The sequence below is a fragment of the Rana temporaria genome, chromosome 2 (assembly GCF_905171775.1).
Source record: "Rana temporaria chromosome 2, aRanTem1.1, whole genome shotgun sequence".
In the NCBI taxonomy this organism is placed as follows: domain Eukaryota; kingdom Metazoa; phylum Chordata; class Amphibia; order Anura; family Ranidae; genus Rana; species Rana temporaria.
In genome coordinates, this window is record NC_053490.1 from 242,225,577 (window position 1) to 242,244,504 (window position 18,928).

Genomic DNA, 18,928 nt, shown 5'->3' on the forward strand with positions numbered 1-18,928 from the left:
TAAAATCAAATTGTTAGGACTGAGTCAGCGTTAACCCTTCTGGCGGTATACCCCCACGCTCGGGGTAGCTATGCAGAGCCTGCAGCGCGCGCTGGCTTACCTTGTTCCTGGATCCAGCGATGCCACCGCGCTGTGTGAGCGATTCACACAGTGTCCTCCTGTGCCGCCGATCTCCGTTCCCTGCGACGTTACGACGCACGGGAGCGGAGATCGGCACCAAATTCAAAAAAGTAAACAAACACCTTACATACAGTATACTGTAATCTTGTAGATTACAGTACTGTATGTAAAAAAATACACCCCCCCCCCCTTCTTGTCCCTAGTGGTCTGCCCAGTGCCCTACATCTTATTTTATATAATAAAAAGCTTTCTTTCTCCCTGCAAACTGTAGATTGTCCATAGCAACCAAAAGTGTCCCTTTATGTCAAAAATAGTTTTAGATCAGTTAGAAAACAGCGATAAATTATAATCACTTGCAGAATTGTGCGATAGCGATTTGTGGGGAAATTCATCATAAAAAAATAAAATAATGACAGCAACAATTCTGCAACTGAGCAAATTTCAGTGATTTTGAGTTGATTACATTATTGAATAATTTTTATTAGAATGATATTATTATTTGTTATAATTATTTATAATTATTTATTATATTTTAATTTATCATTTTGTTTTTAAAAAAATGTCATACCCGGGATGCCTATTAGAAGCTTGTTTGGTCAGATTTAAGTGAGTTATTCCTAAGAATTACAGGCCTACAATATAAAACGCCAAATTTCCTTGCAAATAATGTTACCGCTTTCAGCATCTTTTTTCTGAAAGAATCATACCGCCAGGGAGGTTAATGGAAGGATTACTGAAATTAATCTGAAACAAAGTAAATAGCCACAATCACAAGCCAAAAAACCTATATAAAGGCAAACTTTGAGGAAATTGTATTAAAAAATTAATGTGGCCAATCAAAAGGCTCTCTGATGTCCAGCAGGTTCCTTTAAGCTAGTGCATTGTTTTTTTCTTTGTTTTCTTTGTCTGAATTTCTCACTTCCTGTTCCTCCTCAGTAAGCTGTTCTGGCTGACTAACCCCCAGCCAGAAGGGCTCGGATGATGGGGGAAAGCTTACTGAAGAGAAACAGGAAGTGAGAAATTCAAACAAAGAAAAAAACATTTAGAATGGAAATTGAAGGAAAAGGTAAGTGAAACAACAATGCACTAGCTTGAAGTGGAGTTCCACCCTTTTTTTATCCCTAAAAATCGTATATATATATATATATATATATATATATATATATATATATATATATATATATTCACCTGGAAGGGCGGTTGCTATGCGGAAGTAGCTCTTCTGCCTCTTCTTCCACCGCGGTGGATCTTCTGGCTCGTCCTATGTCACCATGTCTTCTGGTGAATGAGCCACGCTGCCTTCTGGGAACTGTGTGTATCCCAGGAGGCAGACGCCCATTCACAAAGTGCCGCGCGAGTCGCGCATGCGCAGTAGGAAACGGGCAGTGAAGCCGTAAGGCTTCACTGCCTGTTTCCCTTAGTAAGGATAGAGGCGCCAGGAGCGAGCGATCACCGTCGGGGGACCGACATCGCGGGCGACTAGGACAGGTAAGTGTCCTTATTAAAAGTCAGCAGCTACACTGTTAGTAGCTGCTGACTTCTAAAAAAAAAAATCGCTGGTGGAATCCCACTTCAAAGGAACCTATTAACCACTTACCCCCCGGACCATATTGCTGGTCAAAGACCAGAGCACTTTTTGCGATTCGGGACTGCGTCGCTTTAACTGACAATTGCGCGGTCGTGCGACGTGGCTCCCAAACAAAATTGGCGTCCTTTTTTTCCCACAAATAGATCTTTCTTTTGGTGGTATTTGATCACCTCTGCGGTTTTTATTTTTTGCGCTATAAACAAAAATAGAGCGACAATTTTGAAAAAAAATGAATATTTTTTACTTTTTGCTGTAATAAATATCCCCCAAAAATATATAAAAAAACATTTTTTTCCCTCAGTTTAGGCCGAGACGTATTCTTCTACGTATTTTTCGTAAAAAAAAATCGCAATAAGCGTTTATTGATTGGTTTGCGCAAAAGTTATAGCGTTTACAAAATAGGGGGTATTTTTATGTCATTTTTATTAATATATTTTTTTTACTAGTAATGGCGGCGATCAGCGATTTTTTTTCGGGAACTGCGACATTATGGCGGACACTTCGGACACTTTTGACACATTTTTGGGACCAGTGGCATTTTTATAGCGATCTGTGCTATAAAAATGCATTGGATTACTATAAAAATGCCACTGGCAGTGAAGGGGTTAACACTAGGGGGCGGGGAAGGGGTTAAGTATGTTCCCTGGGTGTGTTCTTACTGTGGGGGGGTGGCCTCACTAGGGGAAACACTGATCCTCTGTTCATACATTGTATGAACAGAAGATCAGCATTTCCCCCGCTGACAGGACCGAGAGCTGTGTGTTTACACACACAGCTCCCGGTCCCCGCTCTGTAACGAGCGATCGCGTGTGCCCTGCGGCGCGCACGCGCCCCTAGTGGCCGCTCTAAAGGGTGACGTTATACTACGTGCTCTCGCCCAGGAGAGCTGACCTGCCGCCGTAGAATGACGGCGGCTGGTCGGCAAGTAGTTAAGAAAATAAAAAACAGACCTTTACAACCCCTTTAATATATGTATACCACATTTTCTAAAACACATCTTGTGCAGTCTAATGCCACGTACACACGATCATTTTTCGGCATGTAAAAACCGACTTTTTAAAAAAATGTCATTTAAAATGATCGTGTGTGGGCTTCACATCATTTTTCGGGTTCTGAAAAACGACAAAAAAAATTCGAACATGCTGCACTTTTTAACAACGTTTTAAACAATGTCGTTTTTCGGGTTGTAAAAAATGATTGTGTGTGGGCTAAAACGACGTTAAAAACCTGCTAATGCTCAAAAGGAAGTTATGATGGAACTTCCCCTTTATAGTGCCGTTGTACGTGTTGTACATCATTTTTTTTAAACAATCGTGTGTGGGCAACGTCATTTTAATGATGAAGTTGGAAAAAACAACGTTTTTTCTAGATGCTGAAAAACATTGTTTTTTACATGCCCAAAAATGATCGTGTGTACGCGGCATAAGAGGGGAAAATTACGTTTTTAAAAATGATATTCATAGGACAGGAAAATGTATTTTAATGAACTGAGATGGATGTTTCCTTTTGAAGACTAATATACCAAACCCAACCACATGGGTACTTTCATCTACATGTAGATGTTTTGAGAAGAATACTTTAAGTTAGTATGTTTAAATAGATGATGACACCTCATTAAAAAGATTTATAGCTTCAAGTAAAGAGATACAAAAAAATATTTCAAGACATAAACCAGATTGTTAACTTTGTGGAAATTAAAATAGTCTGATTTAAGTTTAATAACCATGGAAAATTCCACTTTAAAATAACAGAACAGAGCTTGAAGTACAGTAGATAGACAGACAGCAATAATCACTACAATTATCTAATTTCTAATTGTCGGAATTCTGGACTGTAACATACCTTTGTGTGTGTCTATATATACATATAGAATTTAGAAAATATGAAAAATAAAGAATTTAGAAATTATGGAAAATATTGTTATGGCTTTGCAATATATAGCACGAGTCGACTTAGTAAATAAGAATGGTTTGCAGATGTTTTTGTTAGTGACTTTACAGAGTTTGATATGCGTTCGTTTCTGTGCGTGAGCTACTGGGGACAGGGCCGTTTACATTTTTTTTTATTATTATTTTTTTATTTTACTAATTTATTAATTTTTTTACACTTTTTTTAATTTTTTTATCACTTTTATTCCTATTACAAGGAATGTAAACATCCTTTGTAATAGGAAATGTGTGTGACAGGTCCTCTTTATGGAGAGATGCGGGGTCAATAAGACCCCACATCTCTCCTCCAGGCTGGAAAGCATGAGATTGTGAAAAAAATGTCACCGATCTCATGCTTAGTATTGCTTACTTGCCGCAATCGCGGCTTGGTTTACTTCCGGGTACCCGGGCGTGACGTCATCACATCGCTCCCGGGCCTCCGACGGTCATAGAGATGACTGGTGACCATCAGCCTTTGCACATGCAACGCGTGCCCCCTGCAGGGCGCGCACTGTGATCACAGAGTCACTGGGACTCGGGTGATCACAGATCCGTGTAAGGGGACAGTCCCGGCCCCTTACCATGTGATCAGCTGTCAGCCAATGACAGTTGGATCACATGATGTAAACAAAGGATCGGTAAAAAAAATTCTCCTCACGTTGACAGCGTGAGGAGAAAAAAAAGCCGATCACCGGCTTGTGTACAAGGGACATCGGTCCCGAAGAGGAAGAGGCAATTATGCCCACCTGCCAGTGCCACCTGCCACCTGTGCCAGTGTCTCCTGTGCCAGTGCCACCTGCCAGTGCCCACAGTGTCACCTATCAATGCCCATGAGTGCCACCTATCAATGCCCACAAGTGCCACCTATCAATAACCACCAGTGGTGCCAATCAGTGCCTCATCAGTGCCACCTAGTAGTGCCCATTATTGCCACCCATCAGTGCCCATCACTGCCCATCACTGCCACCTATCAGTGCCACCGATTAATGCCACCTATTAGTGCCACTTCTCAGTGCCCACCAGTGCCACCTATCAATGCCCTTCAGTTCTACCCATCAGTGCCACCTCTCAGTGTCACCTTTCAGTGCCCACCAGTGCTACCTATCAGTGCCCACTATTGCTGCCTATCAGTGCCCACCAGTGCCGCCTTATCAGTGCCCATCAATGCAGCCCATCAGTGCAGCCCATCAGTGCAGCCTCATCAGCGTACATCAATGAAGGAGAACATTTTTATAACAAAATATAAAAATATATAATTTTTCGTTTTTTTTTTAAATTTTTGTAGCAAAAAATAGAAACCGCAAATGTGATCAAATACCACCAAAAGAAAGCTCTATTTGTGGGGAAAAAAATGATAAAAATTTAATTTGGGTACAGTGTTGTATGACCACGCAATTGTCATTCAAAATGCGACAGCGCTGAAAGCTGAAAATTGGTCTGGGCAGGAGGGGGGTTTAAGTGCCCAGTAAGCAAGTGGTTAATGAGGATATCGACAGCATTTAAATTTGACAGATAACCTTTTTCACTGGGGGGCACAGCTGACCTTTTTTAATATAATGTTTATCAAAAATATTCACCACAAAAAAAAAACCCAGAGGAACAGTAGGTGTAAAAAAAATTGGGATCCACAAATGGATGTCACAGAAGTGTGGAGGTATACATTAATATACATAAAAAGAACATTGGGCCAGATTCTCAAAAGGGATACGCCGGCGTATCTACTGATACGCCGTCGTATCCACTGATACGCCGTCGTATCCCTGTTTCTATCTTTGGAACTGATCCACAGAATCAGTTTCCCAAAGATAGGCAGAAGATCCGGCATGTGTAGGGAACTTACACTGCCGGATCTTAGGATGCAGTACCGCATCCGCCGCTGGGGGCATTCAAATCGAAATGCCGCTTCGCGTATGCAAATGAGCACTTACGGAGATCCACGAAGCGGTTTAGCTTCGTGAAATCTCCGTAAATACTTACGTTGCAATCGTAAAATTAGGGCTGCTTTTACAAAGTGTAAACTGTTTACACCATGTAAAAGTAGACCCTTCTTTGCAGCGACGCTGATTTTTTTTTTTTTTTTTCACCGTATCTTTTTTTTTTCCCGACGCAACTTTTTTTACCCGGCGCGATTCACAAAACACGGCGTAACGTAATTTTGCGATATGCCCGTCGGGAAAATGAAGTCACGAGCATGCGCAGTACGTCTGGCGCGGGAGCGCGCCTAATTTAAATGGGACTCGCCCCATTTGAATTGGGAACGCCTTGCGCCGGCCGGATTTAAGTTACACAGCCGAAAATTTCTAGGTAAGTGCTTTGTGGATCGGGCACTTAGGTAGAAATTTTGCGGCGGTGTAACTTAAATCAGAATAGTTAAGTTACGGCGCCTCTTTGTGGATCTGGCCCATTAATCCCAGAGATGGAACTGAGAAAATGGAGTCCAGGAGTCAGGAGAACCTCCCCCTTTTTGCAGCATCTTCACTTTGGGGATAATAATTATTATTATTATTACTAGATGTATATAGCACTTTACAATATAAAAGAGTACAGAGTACAGTTACAATAAAATAAAATACAAAAGGGTAAAGAGGGCCCTGCTCATAAGAGTGTACAAACCAATAGGGTGGGGCAGGCGATAAAGAAGGTTGTAACTGTGGGGGATAAGCTGATGGAAGTGATAAATGTTCAATTAGTTAGAGGCTTGATAGGCTTACCTGAGGAGATGAGTTTTCAGAGATCGCCTAAAGGCAGCCAGAGAAGAAAATAGCGAGACAGATTGCGGTAGAGAGTTCCAGAGAATGAGAGCGGCTTTGGAGAGGTCCTGGAGGCGAGCATGGGAGGAGGAGACAAGGGAGCCAATGAGCAGGAGGTCTTAAGAGGAGCGGAGAGGACAGTTTGGGTGATATTTGGAGACAAGATTGGTGATGTAGCTCGCGGCAAAGTTGTGAATAGCTTTGTATGCTGTTGTTAGTATTTTTAATTTAATTTGCTGTATGAAACTGAAGTCAATCACAAGCTATGCTCATACTAACTTTTAAAATGAAGTCACCATACCTTTACAAGTTAGTCCAAAAAGTGCACCCGCACAGGTAACTATGTATTACATACACACACCGCCCAACTTTTTGAAATGGGAATGAGCTGTGCATACACAACAGTAAAAAAGTAAAGGAAAGTAATGAAGAAACAAAAGGGATATGTAGAGGAAAAGAAAAAAAGATTTGGCTTTCTGGCTGAAGCCATAGGGAATGTATTCAGCCCTGGGTAATGAAGAGATCCCATGGTATCCCTATATCACCCTGTTTATTCATCATATTGTTCAATATGACTGTTAAGGATTAGTGTTGAGCAGAATACGCCATATACGATTTCGCGATATATCACGAATATATAGCCGAATATTCGAGAAATATTCGCTAAATTCGAATATTCGTGATATTTTATCGAAATGAAATGTTTGCGAAATTTCGCTATTGCGAATGCGAAAATAATTGCAAAATTTTGACAACTGCGGTAGGAGCACTCTGATTGGCTCAGAATATTCGTGATATTTTATCGAAATTTCGCAAAATGCGAATGCGATATTTATTGCGGAATTTCGACAACTGCGGTAGGAGCCCTCTGATTGTCTCAGAATATTCGTGATATTTTATCGAAATTTCGCAAAATGCGAATGCGATATTTATTGCGGAATTTCGACAACTGCGGTAGGAGCCCTCTGATTGGATCAGAATATTCGTGATATTTTATCGAAATTTCGCAAAATGCGAATGCGATATTTATTGCGGAATTTCGACAACTGCGGTAGGAGCCCTCTGATTGGCTCAGAATATTCGTGATATTTTATCGAAATTTCGCAAAATGCGAATGCGATATTTATTGCGGAATTTCGACAACTGCGGTAGGAGCACTCTGATTGGCTCTGATGCAAAAGAAGGGCGGGGAAAATAATCGCGCGATATTCCGATTGCCGAATAATCGCATTGCGATTTTTCGGTAAGATAAAATGATCACTTCAGCTACTCGGCCCAAGGTCTCTAATCATACCAGCAATGCTTTTAGACGTCGATGGAGATCTCTAGGATGTGATGATCTGTTCTAAAAATAAAATTGAAAAAATTTGAATATTCGGAATAGCGAATATTCACCGCGAAATTCGAAATATATCGCGAATACTCGAATATGCCATATTCGAGCCGAATATTCGCAATACGAATATTCGTGAGCAACACTATTAAGGATTCCATGAGTTTATTCTCCTTAATCCAGCCTTGCACATGCACAGCTGATGTTTAAAACCTTGAAGAATTTCTAATCCTGACTCTATCCAGGAATAAGAAAAGTTTGGGCTAGAGTTGAATTTTAAGAAAACATTTTATCGTTGATTTTGTTAGATACAGAGCAGTAAAAATCTAAACATATTGGCCCAGATTCACAGAGTGTGGGCGTACATTACGCCGCCGTAGCGCAAATGCCGTACGCCATGCCAACGTAGCGCAGAGAGGCAAGCATTGCATTCAGCAAGCTATTGCTCCCAACGCTGAGTCAGCGTGTTGTAGGTTTCGAGGGCGCAGGCCGGCGTAGGTGGAAGTGGGCGTGACCCATGCAAATGAGGCGTGACCCCATGCAAATGATGGGCCAAGCGCCAGACAGATACGTATCACGAACTGCGCATGCGCCGTGACGTGGACGCATCCCAGACGCATCCCAGATCACAGCGTACGGCGTGAACGTAACCTACGCCCAGCCAGACACACATCCAACGTAAAATACGCTGACTTGTGTTCCCTGGTGCAGACCTTTGCATGTCTGCTGCTGGGTTGCACCAGACGTACAACTTACGCGCACCTCACGTAGCCTGCGTCGGGCGCACGCAGGTTCGTGAATCCCCGTATTTCCCTCATTTGCATGTTTGAATGGCTAATCAATGGGAGCGGCACCATGCACCCAGCCTAAATGTGCGCCCACCCTACGCCGGCGTAAGCAAGCTACATCGGCGGGGTGTAGCCTGGTTTTAGGCGCATATCTGTTTGTGGGTCTGGTCTGGCGCACAGATACGACGGCGCACATTTGCACTTACGTCGGCGTAACTTGTTATACGTCGGCGCAAGTGCTTTATGAATCTGGGCCATTGCATACTGAACTAGAATATGGTGACCAGGTATAGTTGTGTCTTAATAGAAGTGTGTTTGCACAAAAGAGTTAAACAATTGGTCATTGTCACAAGGAGAAATTCTTTTTCTGTGTTCACATTTCTGTAGAAAAAAATATTAGCAGGATTAAAAATAAAATGTGTTCCAGACTGAATGAATATAATTAGATTAGAAATAATGTAGGTCACTGAAAAATTCTATCACACTACACAGATGCATGGGCCATTTCAGGCTAAAGAATTTCACTGAGAAAATCTTGTTTGGCAATATATTTCAGTTCTGATAGTAGGTAGTAGTATAACTAAAGGCAAAACTTTTTTTTAGTTTTGGAAGGGGTGAAGGGGGATGAGAACCCCTGTCTGTCTGTTTGTATTGCCCTTGTTAGGTAGATTTGTCCTGTTTAACATTATCACTGAAAATAAAGTAAAAGAAAATCCCAAATTTTGGGTTGTCCCCAAAAAAGTAATAGAGAAAAAAATCTTCCGCAAGTAATTCCCTTAATTTGCAGGGATTTCCTCTCATTTGCTGTTTGGCCATGGGACAAGAAGTGAAGGGAAATCTCTGCAATAGAACACATATGGTTAAAAAAAATGTGACAGGGGTTATAACCCCTCCCTTGCTCTATCAAAAAATGGGAAAAAAAGGTTTGCCCATAGTTCTACTTTCTGATGGCAAGTCATGTTATGTATATCATATAACGTGGTCTGTACTCTATTTTAGGGATTGACTAAATCAGACCTGGGCAAAGATCCACTAACGTGCCTGTTGGGGGGTCTAGATGAGGAGTTATACCCTACTCCTATCTACATAGCTGTTATTCGGCTGTTATACTTAGCTAGAAAAGTGATAGCGAGGTTCTGGTTATCTGCACAGTCTCCGACATGCACGCAATGGATCCAGCAGGTCAATACTGTCCATATCCAGAAAAAAATACCGTATTTATCAGCGTATACCGCGCACTTTTTTGCCCTTTTACGCCGATACCCGCTTCCCGCGCTGTGTTTGAACCACTGCCCCGGCATATACCAAGCACAGTACACTCGGGTATAGTCGGGCAGGCTCGGCTCCTCTCGCGGTCACGTCCTGTGCGTCCTGTACGTCCTTTACGCGAGAGGAGCCGAGCCTGCCCGACTATACCCGAGTGTACTGCTCTCGGTATATGTCGGTGCAGTGGTTCAAACACAGCGCGGGAAGCGGGGATCGAGCGGGGAGGACAGCACGATGGCCATAGAAGGACGCCGGACCGGACAAGGCCGCCGATGGACGACGGTCAGGACGCGATGGACGACGGGCAAGACACCGACGAGGGGCATCCAAACTGTAAGTATTTTTTTTTTCCAGGAATTTTCCTTCAAGTTCGGGGGTGCGCGCTATACGCCGGGGCGCGTTATAGCAAGATAAATACGGTACTTATTGTCGCAGACATTTACCAAATACATTTATGAACATATGGCAATGTTGGCTGCACACCCACAACTTACTCTTACTAGATTGCTGTAGTTTCATGACTAATGGTATCCTCCTTTAGTCTTGAAGGTTTTCATACAGTATACTTACTATATGGGTGGACAGTGTAGTTATTTTTCAATAATTGCAAGTGAGAAGGCTTGTCTTATTGGTTTATCCATCTTCTTATACAAGAGCAGTTGTTATTCCAGGATGTTGTTTTGTTTGATTTTTCTATTTGCAATATTTTGTTTTGTATTATTGTGTTTTTATTTTTGATATACCAGATGTTCTTTTATGTACGGACTATAGCTAATTGTTTTTTTAACAATCAAAGGTGCTTTATTGTTGTCATAACGGGTAAGACAGAGCATACAGATTGACGTAGAACAAAACAATACAAAATGCTTGGATTACACACAAGAAACAGGGAAAGAAAAACAAACCATAGTCTTTCAGTACAGTTAATTACTTACTAAACATTAATCGCAAATAGCGTCCAAGGGGCCCACACTTTGTCATATTTCCACTGACAACCCCTGACTAAAGCTAATTGGGTGCATATAATATTATGTTTAGAGCTTATACATATCCTGTATTATTTCATATTAATGGGGCTTATAGCCTGACTGTACAATGTAATATCTTTTGTCTTGTCAATAACAATGTACCCGATTAAGAAAAAAAAAAAGGATGTAAACCGGGTGATGCACAGAGATGAAACAAATCCTTCTACATAAGTTGTACCGGTTTGTCTGCAGTCTTCTCTAATCTACATCCATTTAAAGTGCAGAGTTTACACAACTTGTCTGAGAGTCCAGAAAGCAGGGGGCAGGGAGCTGAAGTTATCTCAGTAAGAGCTGATTGGAGTGAAGGGACACCCCCCCCCCCCTCACACAGCACACAGGAACGGAGCTGAATCTGTGTCAATCACAGGCTGTGTGATTGGACTTAAATCGCACCTGATCCGGTGAAAAGACAAACACTGAACCCCAGGCACGAACCTGTGGCCACACATATGTGAACCGGCTTTAGTGCTCTGGATTGAGACAAGTACACACAAGTCAGGGCTAGGTTATAAAAAAATATCCAAATCTTTGATGATCCCTAGGAGCACCATCAAATCTATTATAACCAAATGGAAAGAACATGGCACAACAGCAAACCTGCCAGTGCCAAGAGACGGCCGCACACCAACACTCACAGACCGGGCAAGGAGGACATTAATCAGAGAGGCAGCACAGAGACCGAAGGTAACCCTGGAGGAGCTGCAGAGTTCCACAGCAGAGACTGGAGTATCTGTACATAGGACGACAATAAGCCGTACGACTCCATAGAGTTGGAAATTATGGCAGAGTCGCCAGAAGAAAGCCATTACTTTCAGCAAAAAACAAAATGGCACGTTTCAGTTTGCGAAAAGGCATGTTAGAGACCCAAAATGTATGGAGGGAGGTGCTCTGGTCTAAAGAGACTATAATGGAACTTTTTGGCCATCAAAGAAAACGCTATGTCTGGCGCAAACCCAACACATCACATAACCCAAAGAACACCATGGTGGTGGCAGCATCATGCTGTGGGGATCTTTTTCAGCAGTCAGGACTGGGAAACTGGTCAGTCTTAAGCAAAACCTGTACCACTCTGTGTGTGATTTGAGGCTAGGACTGAGGTTCACCTTCCAGCAGGACATTGAATAGTGAATAGTTATGCACATTGACTTTTTCTGTTAATTTGTCCTATTTGTTGTTTGCTTCACAATAAAAAAAAAACATCTTCAAAGTTGTGGTCATGTTCTGTAAATTAAATGATATAAATCCTCAAACAAACCATGTTAATCCCAGGTTGTGAGACGACAAAACACGAAAAAATTCCAAGAGGGGTGAATACTTTTGCAAGGCAATGTACTGTACATACCTTACCCAGGGAGATTGAATCCACAAATAGCAAAGAGCAAATCACTAATTTGCTTCAGCAGAAATTCAGCACAGCACACACTGACATTTGGATAGGGCACTTATATAAGTTAATTGGACACTCTTATCAGGACCTGCTGTCAAATTGACAGCAGATGTCCCAGTTTGCATAGAGAGGCCAATCAGATAGGTATATTCTTGGATAACCACAGAAATAACCTATTTCGGTAATCATACTGTGTAACTTTATAATGCAGCCATACAGTGTCTTGAAAAAGTATTCATACCCCTTAAAAAAATTTAATTTTGTCATGTTACATCCAAAAATGTAAATGTATTTTATTGGCATTTTGTATGATAGACCAACACAAAGTGGCACATAATTGTGAAGAGGAAAGAAAATGATAAATGGTTTTCAAAATGTTTTACAAATAAATATGTGAAAAGTGTGGGGTGCATTTGTATTCAGCCCCCCCCCCCCCCCCGAGTCAATACTGTTGAACCACCTTTCACTGCAATTACATCTGCAAGTCTTTTTAGAGATGTCTCTACCAGCTTTGCACATCTAGAGATGGACATTTTTGCCCTTTCTTCTTTGCAAAATAGCTCAAGTTCTGTCAGATTGGATGGAGAGTGTCTGTGAACATCAATTTTCAAGTCTTGCCACAGATTCTCAATTGGATTTAGTTCTGGACTTTGACTGGGTCATTCTAACACATGAATATGCTTTTATCTAAACCTTTCCATTGTAGCTCTGGCTGTATATTTATACTCACACTGATGCACGTTCATAACGAATGTGATGCGTCAAAAACATTCTAAATTCGCATGTCCATAAAGTCATAGACGGTCGTTTACAAACATGCGTTGCGATTCCTCTACGAATGTGATGCAATAAAAAAAGGGTCTTGTGCGGGTTTACAGCGTTGCATTTAGAATTTAGTCTCCATAGACATCAATGTAAATCGTTCTGGAATCGCATTGATGGGTTATATATATGCGAATTCCACCACACTACTCTCCACAAAAACCAGGAAGCACACAGGAAGTTAACACTTTTTTTTTCATTATGATTCCATTGGTTAGAACATCAATCTTAACTCCTGAAATTCGTGGTAAAATCGTGGTAAATTTGCGGTAAATTCGCACCTCACACAGGACAAAAAATGGAACAAATTCACAGCGCAGCAGTGTGAACCAAGCCGTAGGGTCATTGTCCTGCAGGAAGATGAACCTCTGCCCCAGGCTCAAGTCTTTTGCAGACTCTATTGCCGCGTACACACGATCGTACATTCCAACAACAAATGTTCGACGTGAGCTTGTTGTTGGAAAATCCGATCGTGTGTATGCTCCATCGGACATTTGTTGTCAGACATTCCAACAACAAATGTTTGAGATCTGGTTCTCAAATTTTCCGACAACAAAAGTTCTTGTCGTAAAGTCCGACCGTGTGTACACTATTCAACGCACAAAAATCCTATGCATGCTCGGAAACAATTTGACGCATGCTTGGAAACATTTAACTTCATTTTTCTAGGCTCGTCGTAGTGTTGTACATCACCGCATTCTTGACATTCGCAATTTCCGACAACATTTGTGTGACCGTGTGTATGCAATACAAGTTTGAGCGAAAATCCGTTGGATAAGAATCTACGGTTTTGATGTCGGAATGTCCGAACGTGTGTACGCGGCATAACAGGTTTTTTTCTAAGGTTGCCCTGTATTTGGCGCCATCCATCTTCCCATCAACTGTGACCATCTTCCCTGTCCCTGCTGAAGAAAAGCATCCCCACAACATGATGCTGCCACCACCATGTTTCACGATGGGGATGGTGTGTTTAGGGTGGTGTGCAGCATTAATTTTCTGCCACACATAGCGTTTTGCTTTTAGGCCAAAAAGATACATTTTGGTCTCATCTGACCAGAGCATATTTTTCCGCATGTTTGCTGTGTCCCCCACATGGCTTCTCGCAAACTACAAATGGGAGTTCTTAGGCCTCGTACACACGACAGAGATTCTCGGCAGAATTCGCCGAGAAACTCGGTCAAAACCCGGATTCTGCCGAGAATCTCTGTCGTCTGTACAGTTTTGGCTCGATGGAGCCGCCGAGGAGCTCGACGAGAAAATAGAGAACATGTTCTCTATTTTCTCGTTGGCCGCGTTGTTCTATAGGAGAAGGCGGCCCGCCGAGCTCCTCGGCGGCTTCATCCCAAAACGAGACGAGGAACTCGACGTGCCAAGCACGTCGAGTTCCTCTGTCGTGTGTACGGGGCCTTATGGTTTTATTTCAACAATGACTTTCTTCTTCCACTTTTCCATAAAGACCAGATATGTGGAATCCACTACTAATAGTTGTTCTGTGGACAGATTCTTCCACCTGAGCTGTGAATCTCTGCAGCTTCTCCAGAGTTACCATGGGCCTCTTGGCTGCTTCTCTGATTAATGCTCTCCTTGCCCGGAATGTTAGTTTTGGTGGATGGCATGTCTTGGTAGGTTTGCCATACTCATTCCATTTTTGGATGATGGCTTGAACAGTGCTGAGATGTTTAAAGCTTAGGATATTTTTTTATAACCTAACCCTGCTTTAAACGTCTCCACAGCTTAATCCCTGACCTGTCTGATGTGTTCCTTGGCCTTCATGATGCTGTTTGTGTACTAAGGTTCTCTAACAAACCTCTGAAGGCTTCACAGAACAGCTGTAATTATACTGAGTTTAAATTAGACACAGGTGGACACTATTTACTAATTAGGTGACTTCTAAAGACAATTGGTTCCACTAAATGTTAATGGCCTGCAGGTGACAGGTAAACCGCAATCCTTCCTTGCCGACCCTCAGAACCTGGACAGGAAAAGCGTCAGGGGTGGAATTTAGTGGAACCGATCTGTATTTTCCTCCTGCAGCAGCTGCAAGTAGGCTTCTCCTCCTCGCCCTCTCATTGACATTCAGCTGCCACAGGAGGAAAATACAGGGAATCGATACCAATATATGCCACCCCCGCCACCCCTCTTGTCCCTTTTCCTCTTCTTTCTGTTGCCCGAGGTCTCCCTGTATGCTCCCAGCTGGCTCCCCTGTTTCAGGATGGAGAGTGGGGAAGAGGCCAGTAAATATGTGCGCATATGTGTTGGAGCTTTGGGGTGCACTCACTAATGCAATAGGCTGTGCACACCTATGGGCTGAATACAAATGCACGCCACACTTTTCACATATTTCTTTGTTAAAAAAAAAAAAAAATCCTTACACTTCACAATTATGTGCCACTTTGTGTTGGTCTATCACATAATAGCTCAATAAAATACATTTTCATTTTTTTGTTGTAACATGACAAAATGTGGAAAATTGCCAGGGGTATGAATACTTTTTCAAGGCACTGTATTATTGCAGCTCTCAGGCTTGTCCTACAGTCTGAAAATAGATGTATGTAATGTACAAATATATGATTAATGACAGCAGCATTGCAGATTGCTAACTGTGCTTCTGTTTTGTGTTCGATACATATATTAAAGGAGTTGTAAAGGAAAAAAAAAAATTGCCTAAAATTAATGTCTATAAGGTAGACAGACAGAATAGTGTAATGACAAAAAGATACTTGGTGGGCACACCCTAAAAATGCTATACATCTAAGCTGGTGCTGCTATAAGACCAAATACAGTACAAAACAGATTATAGCGCACACATGCAAAAATGACATTTATCCTGCAAGGCTAGTTAAAAACACCTGAACATATTCAAAAATACGGGGGTTTGGTCACACTATATAGTCATATAGTGCTAAGCCCACTTACTGCGACAAAGTACCCCGAATTAGTGGGTCCTACCCTAGTAATAGAATGAAAGAACCTGGGTCTCAACCATGGGAGATATACTCCTCTATGTGGGAGAACTGAAGGGTTTCTTCCTATACACTGGTGGCCACTAATGTGAGGTAATGAAGAGGGGGAGGGGTGCTCCAGCCAAGAGACCTGGTCAGGGTCTATACAAAATACAAAAAGATACTTGGTGGGCACACCCTAAAAATGCTATACATCTAAGCTGGTGCTGCTATAAGACCAAATACAGTACAAAACAGATTATAGCGCACACATGCAAAAATGACATTTATCCTGCAAGGCTAGTTAAAAACACCTGTCATTTTTGCATGTGTGCGCTATAATCTGTTTTGTACTGTATTTGGTCTTATAGCAGCACCAGCTTAGATGTATAGCATTTTTAGGGTGTGCCCACCAAGTATCTTTTTGTATTTTGTATAGACCCTGACCAGGTCTCTTGGCTGGAGCACCCCTCCCCCTCTTCATTACCTCACATTAGTGGCCACCAGTGTATAGGAAGAAACCCTTCAGTTCTCCCACATAGAGGAGTATATCTCCCATGGTTGAGACCCAGGTTCTTTCATTCTATTACTAGGGTAGGACCCACTAATTCGGGGTACTTTGTCGCAGTAAGTGGGCTTAGCACTATATGACTATATAGTGTGACCAAACCCCCGTATTTTTGAATATGTTCAGGTGTTTTTAACTAGCCTTGCAGGATAAATGTCATTTTTGCATGTGTGCGCTATAATCTGTTTTGTAGAATAGTGTAATGATTCTGTTTAAAACGAGTAAATACCTATTAAATTCCTTCATCTATATCACCTCCGGCGTTCTAGTTTCTGTTCTCTCATTCACTTCCTGGTTTGCATCGCTCGTTCATGTAAGAACTACATTTCCCAGTATGCATTGCGGCACGCCCAGTAATTCACACCTCCTTGAAGTCTCTAACACGTAGAGATTGTCCTGCCACACAGATGTAGTTCCCAGGAGGGGGTGAGCAGGTTACTGACCACCGCAGTAAAGCCTCCCATCACGGTGGTGAGTAACAATCAGACAAGCAGGAAGTGAACAGAACAGAGAAGAAATAGAGCAACTTCTGAGCAAAAACGAACAATGAGGAAGTGAAAAGAGGAATGTCTGCAGGTAAAGGATGCTTATTATGAAAAAACCCCTTTAAGTTACTTGGTGCATCATGTGTACTAGAAAGAAAGAAGTTGTGTAAGTTCACTGGGGTCTGTACTAAAGTATTTTATTCTAGAACACCTCCAGGTTTTATTAATGAAATGAGTAGTTCTCACTTCTCTAAGTCACATGCAACCTTGCAGGTGTGACTTTCGTCATCAGTGGCTCATATGGGATGTGAGTCATCTTTTCAATTTAAGTCTGTGCTTGGCACTTCAGTAATTATTACCATTTAACCTGGAATATTCATGAAAACATCATATTTACTATCCGTACAACATTCAGAGAAGGACAGGCTTACAGATACTTTCAGGTTTTTTGTTGTAAATTGTTGGTGTGTTTCCCTGCCCAGGAGAGACAGCCGCAGACTCATAGTACAGCCGTCAATAGAAATAGACTGGCTGTATGCAGCAAAACACCATGTTTGCATAAACCTGTGTATGCGCACAGGCATAGACCCCCTGAACATGGCTTGTGTGGTATTTGCACCCACTTCCGGCCACACATTCTCGGGCAGACTGCGGGCATGACGTCACCTCCCGTCCCGGTCCCCCCCCGTTGTGTTCCGGGAACACTCGGCCTCCAGTACACAGCGGTAGCCAATCCGCAGGCGTAGCGCGACTTGCGCATGCACTGCATGGAACTGGGCAGTGAAGCCGGAGTGCTTCACTTCCTGGTTCCCTCACCAAGGATGGCGGGGGGGGGCAGCAGAGTGACGAGCGATCGCTCGTCCTCTGCTGCGGACGGCGCTGGACTCCAGGACAGGTAAGTGTCCTAATATTAAAAGTCAGCAGCTGCAGTATTTGTAGCTGCTGGCTTTTAATATTTTTTTTTCAGCGGACATCCGCTTTAATGTATTTGGACAAGAAATGAAATAAGTGCAATGTACAAACAAAATAAAAAAAAAATCCCCTCTCCTGTATCCTCCTTCCTGCTCTATTTAAATCCATGTTCACTTCCTGATTCCCTTACCGTAGATGGCGGCGGCAGCACCTGAGAGCCGAGCGAAAGCTCGGCTCTCGGGTGCCAACATCGCGGGCATGCTGGACAGGTAAGTGTCCTTCTTTTAAAAGTCAGCAGCTGCAGTTTTTGTAGCTGCTAACTTAAAAAAAACGGCGGACCTCCGCTTTAATGAAAAGTTATCAATCCAATCAAGGTACATATAAATTTAAATAATCATCCAATTGCATGTAAGTAAATGGGACTGTTTGCCTTGGATATAATGTACTGACATGCCTTTAAATGTTATAGTATCATGCAAATGTATACCATGGTGCAGGCTGTCCCACATTTGTGAAGACTGCTATCAATCTCATGTGTACCATCCAACATAGTGTTATTGTAACAGGCTAATGTATTGGAAATCTAGGTTCTGGTCATACATGACTGTAGTGCACACTAAGCCTCCATCCCAGAAAGTTTACAAGCATAGAAACATGTATGTGCATGAGTAAACTGTTAAAAAGGAGAAAAAAAACACAAACGAAAATAAAAAAAAAAGGGACAGACTCACTCTGACCATTTGGTCTTTTTCTGCTTTCACACTTATGTTACTAGTAACTTAATTATCATGAACTGAGCCACTATTACTAGGTACCATGATAGTGCATCTATGATCTATTATTACAATACGCTCGAGTGCGTACCAACAACTCCCTCTCCTCGGCATCCCCTTTGGCCAGAGGCATTAGGCAGGGATGCCTGCTCTTCCCAGGATTGTTTGCATTAGCTGTGGAACCCCTGGCATCAAGGCTGCGAGCTGAGTCTGCGGTCAAGGGGATCCGGGTGGGGGT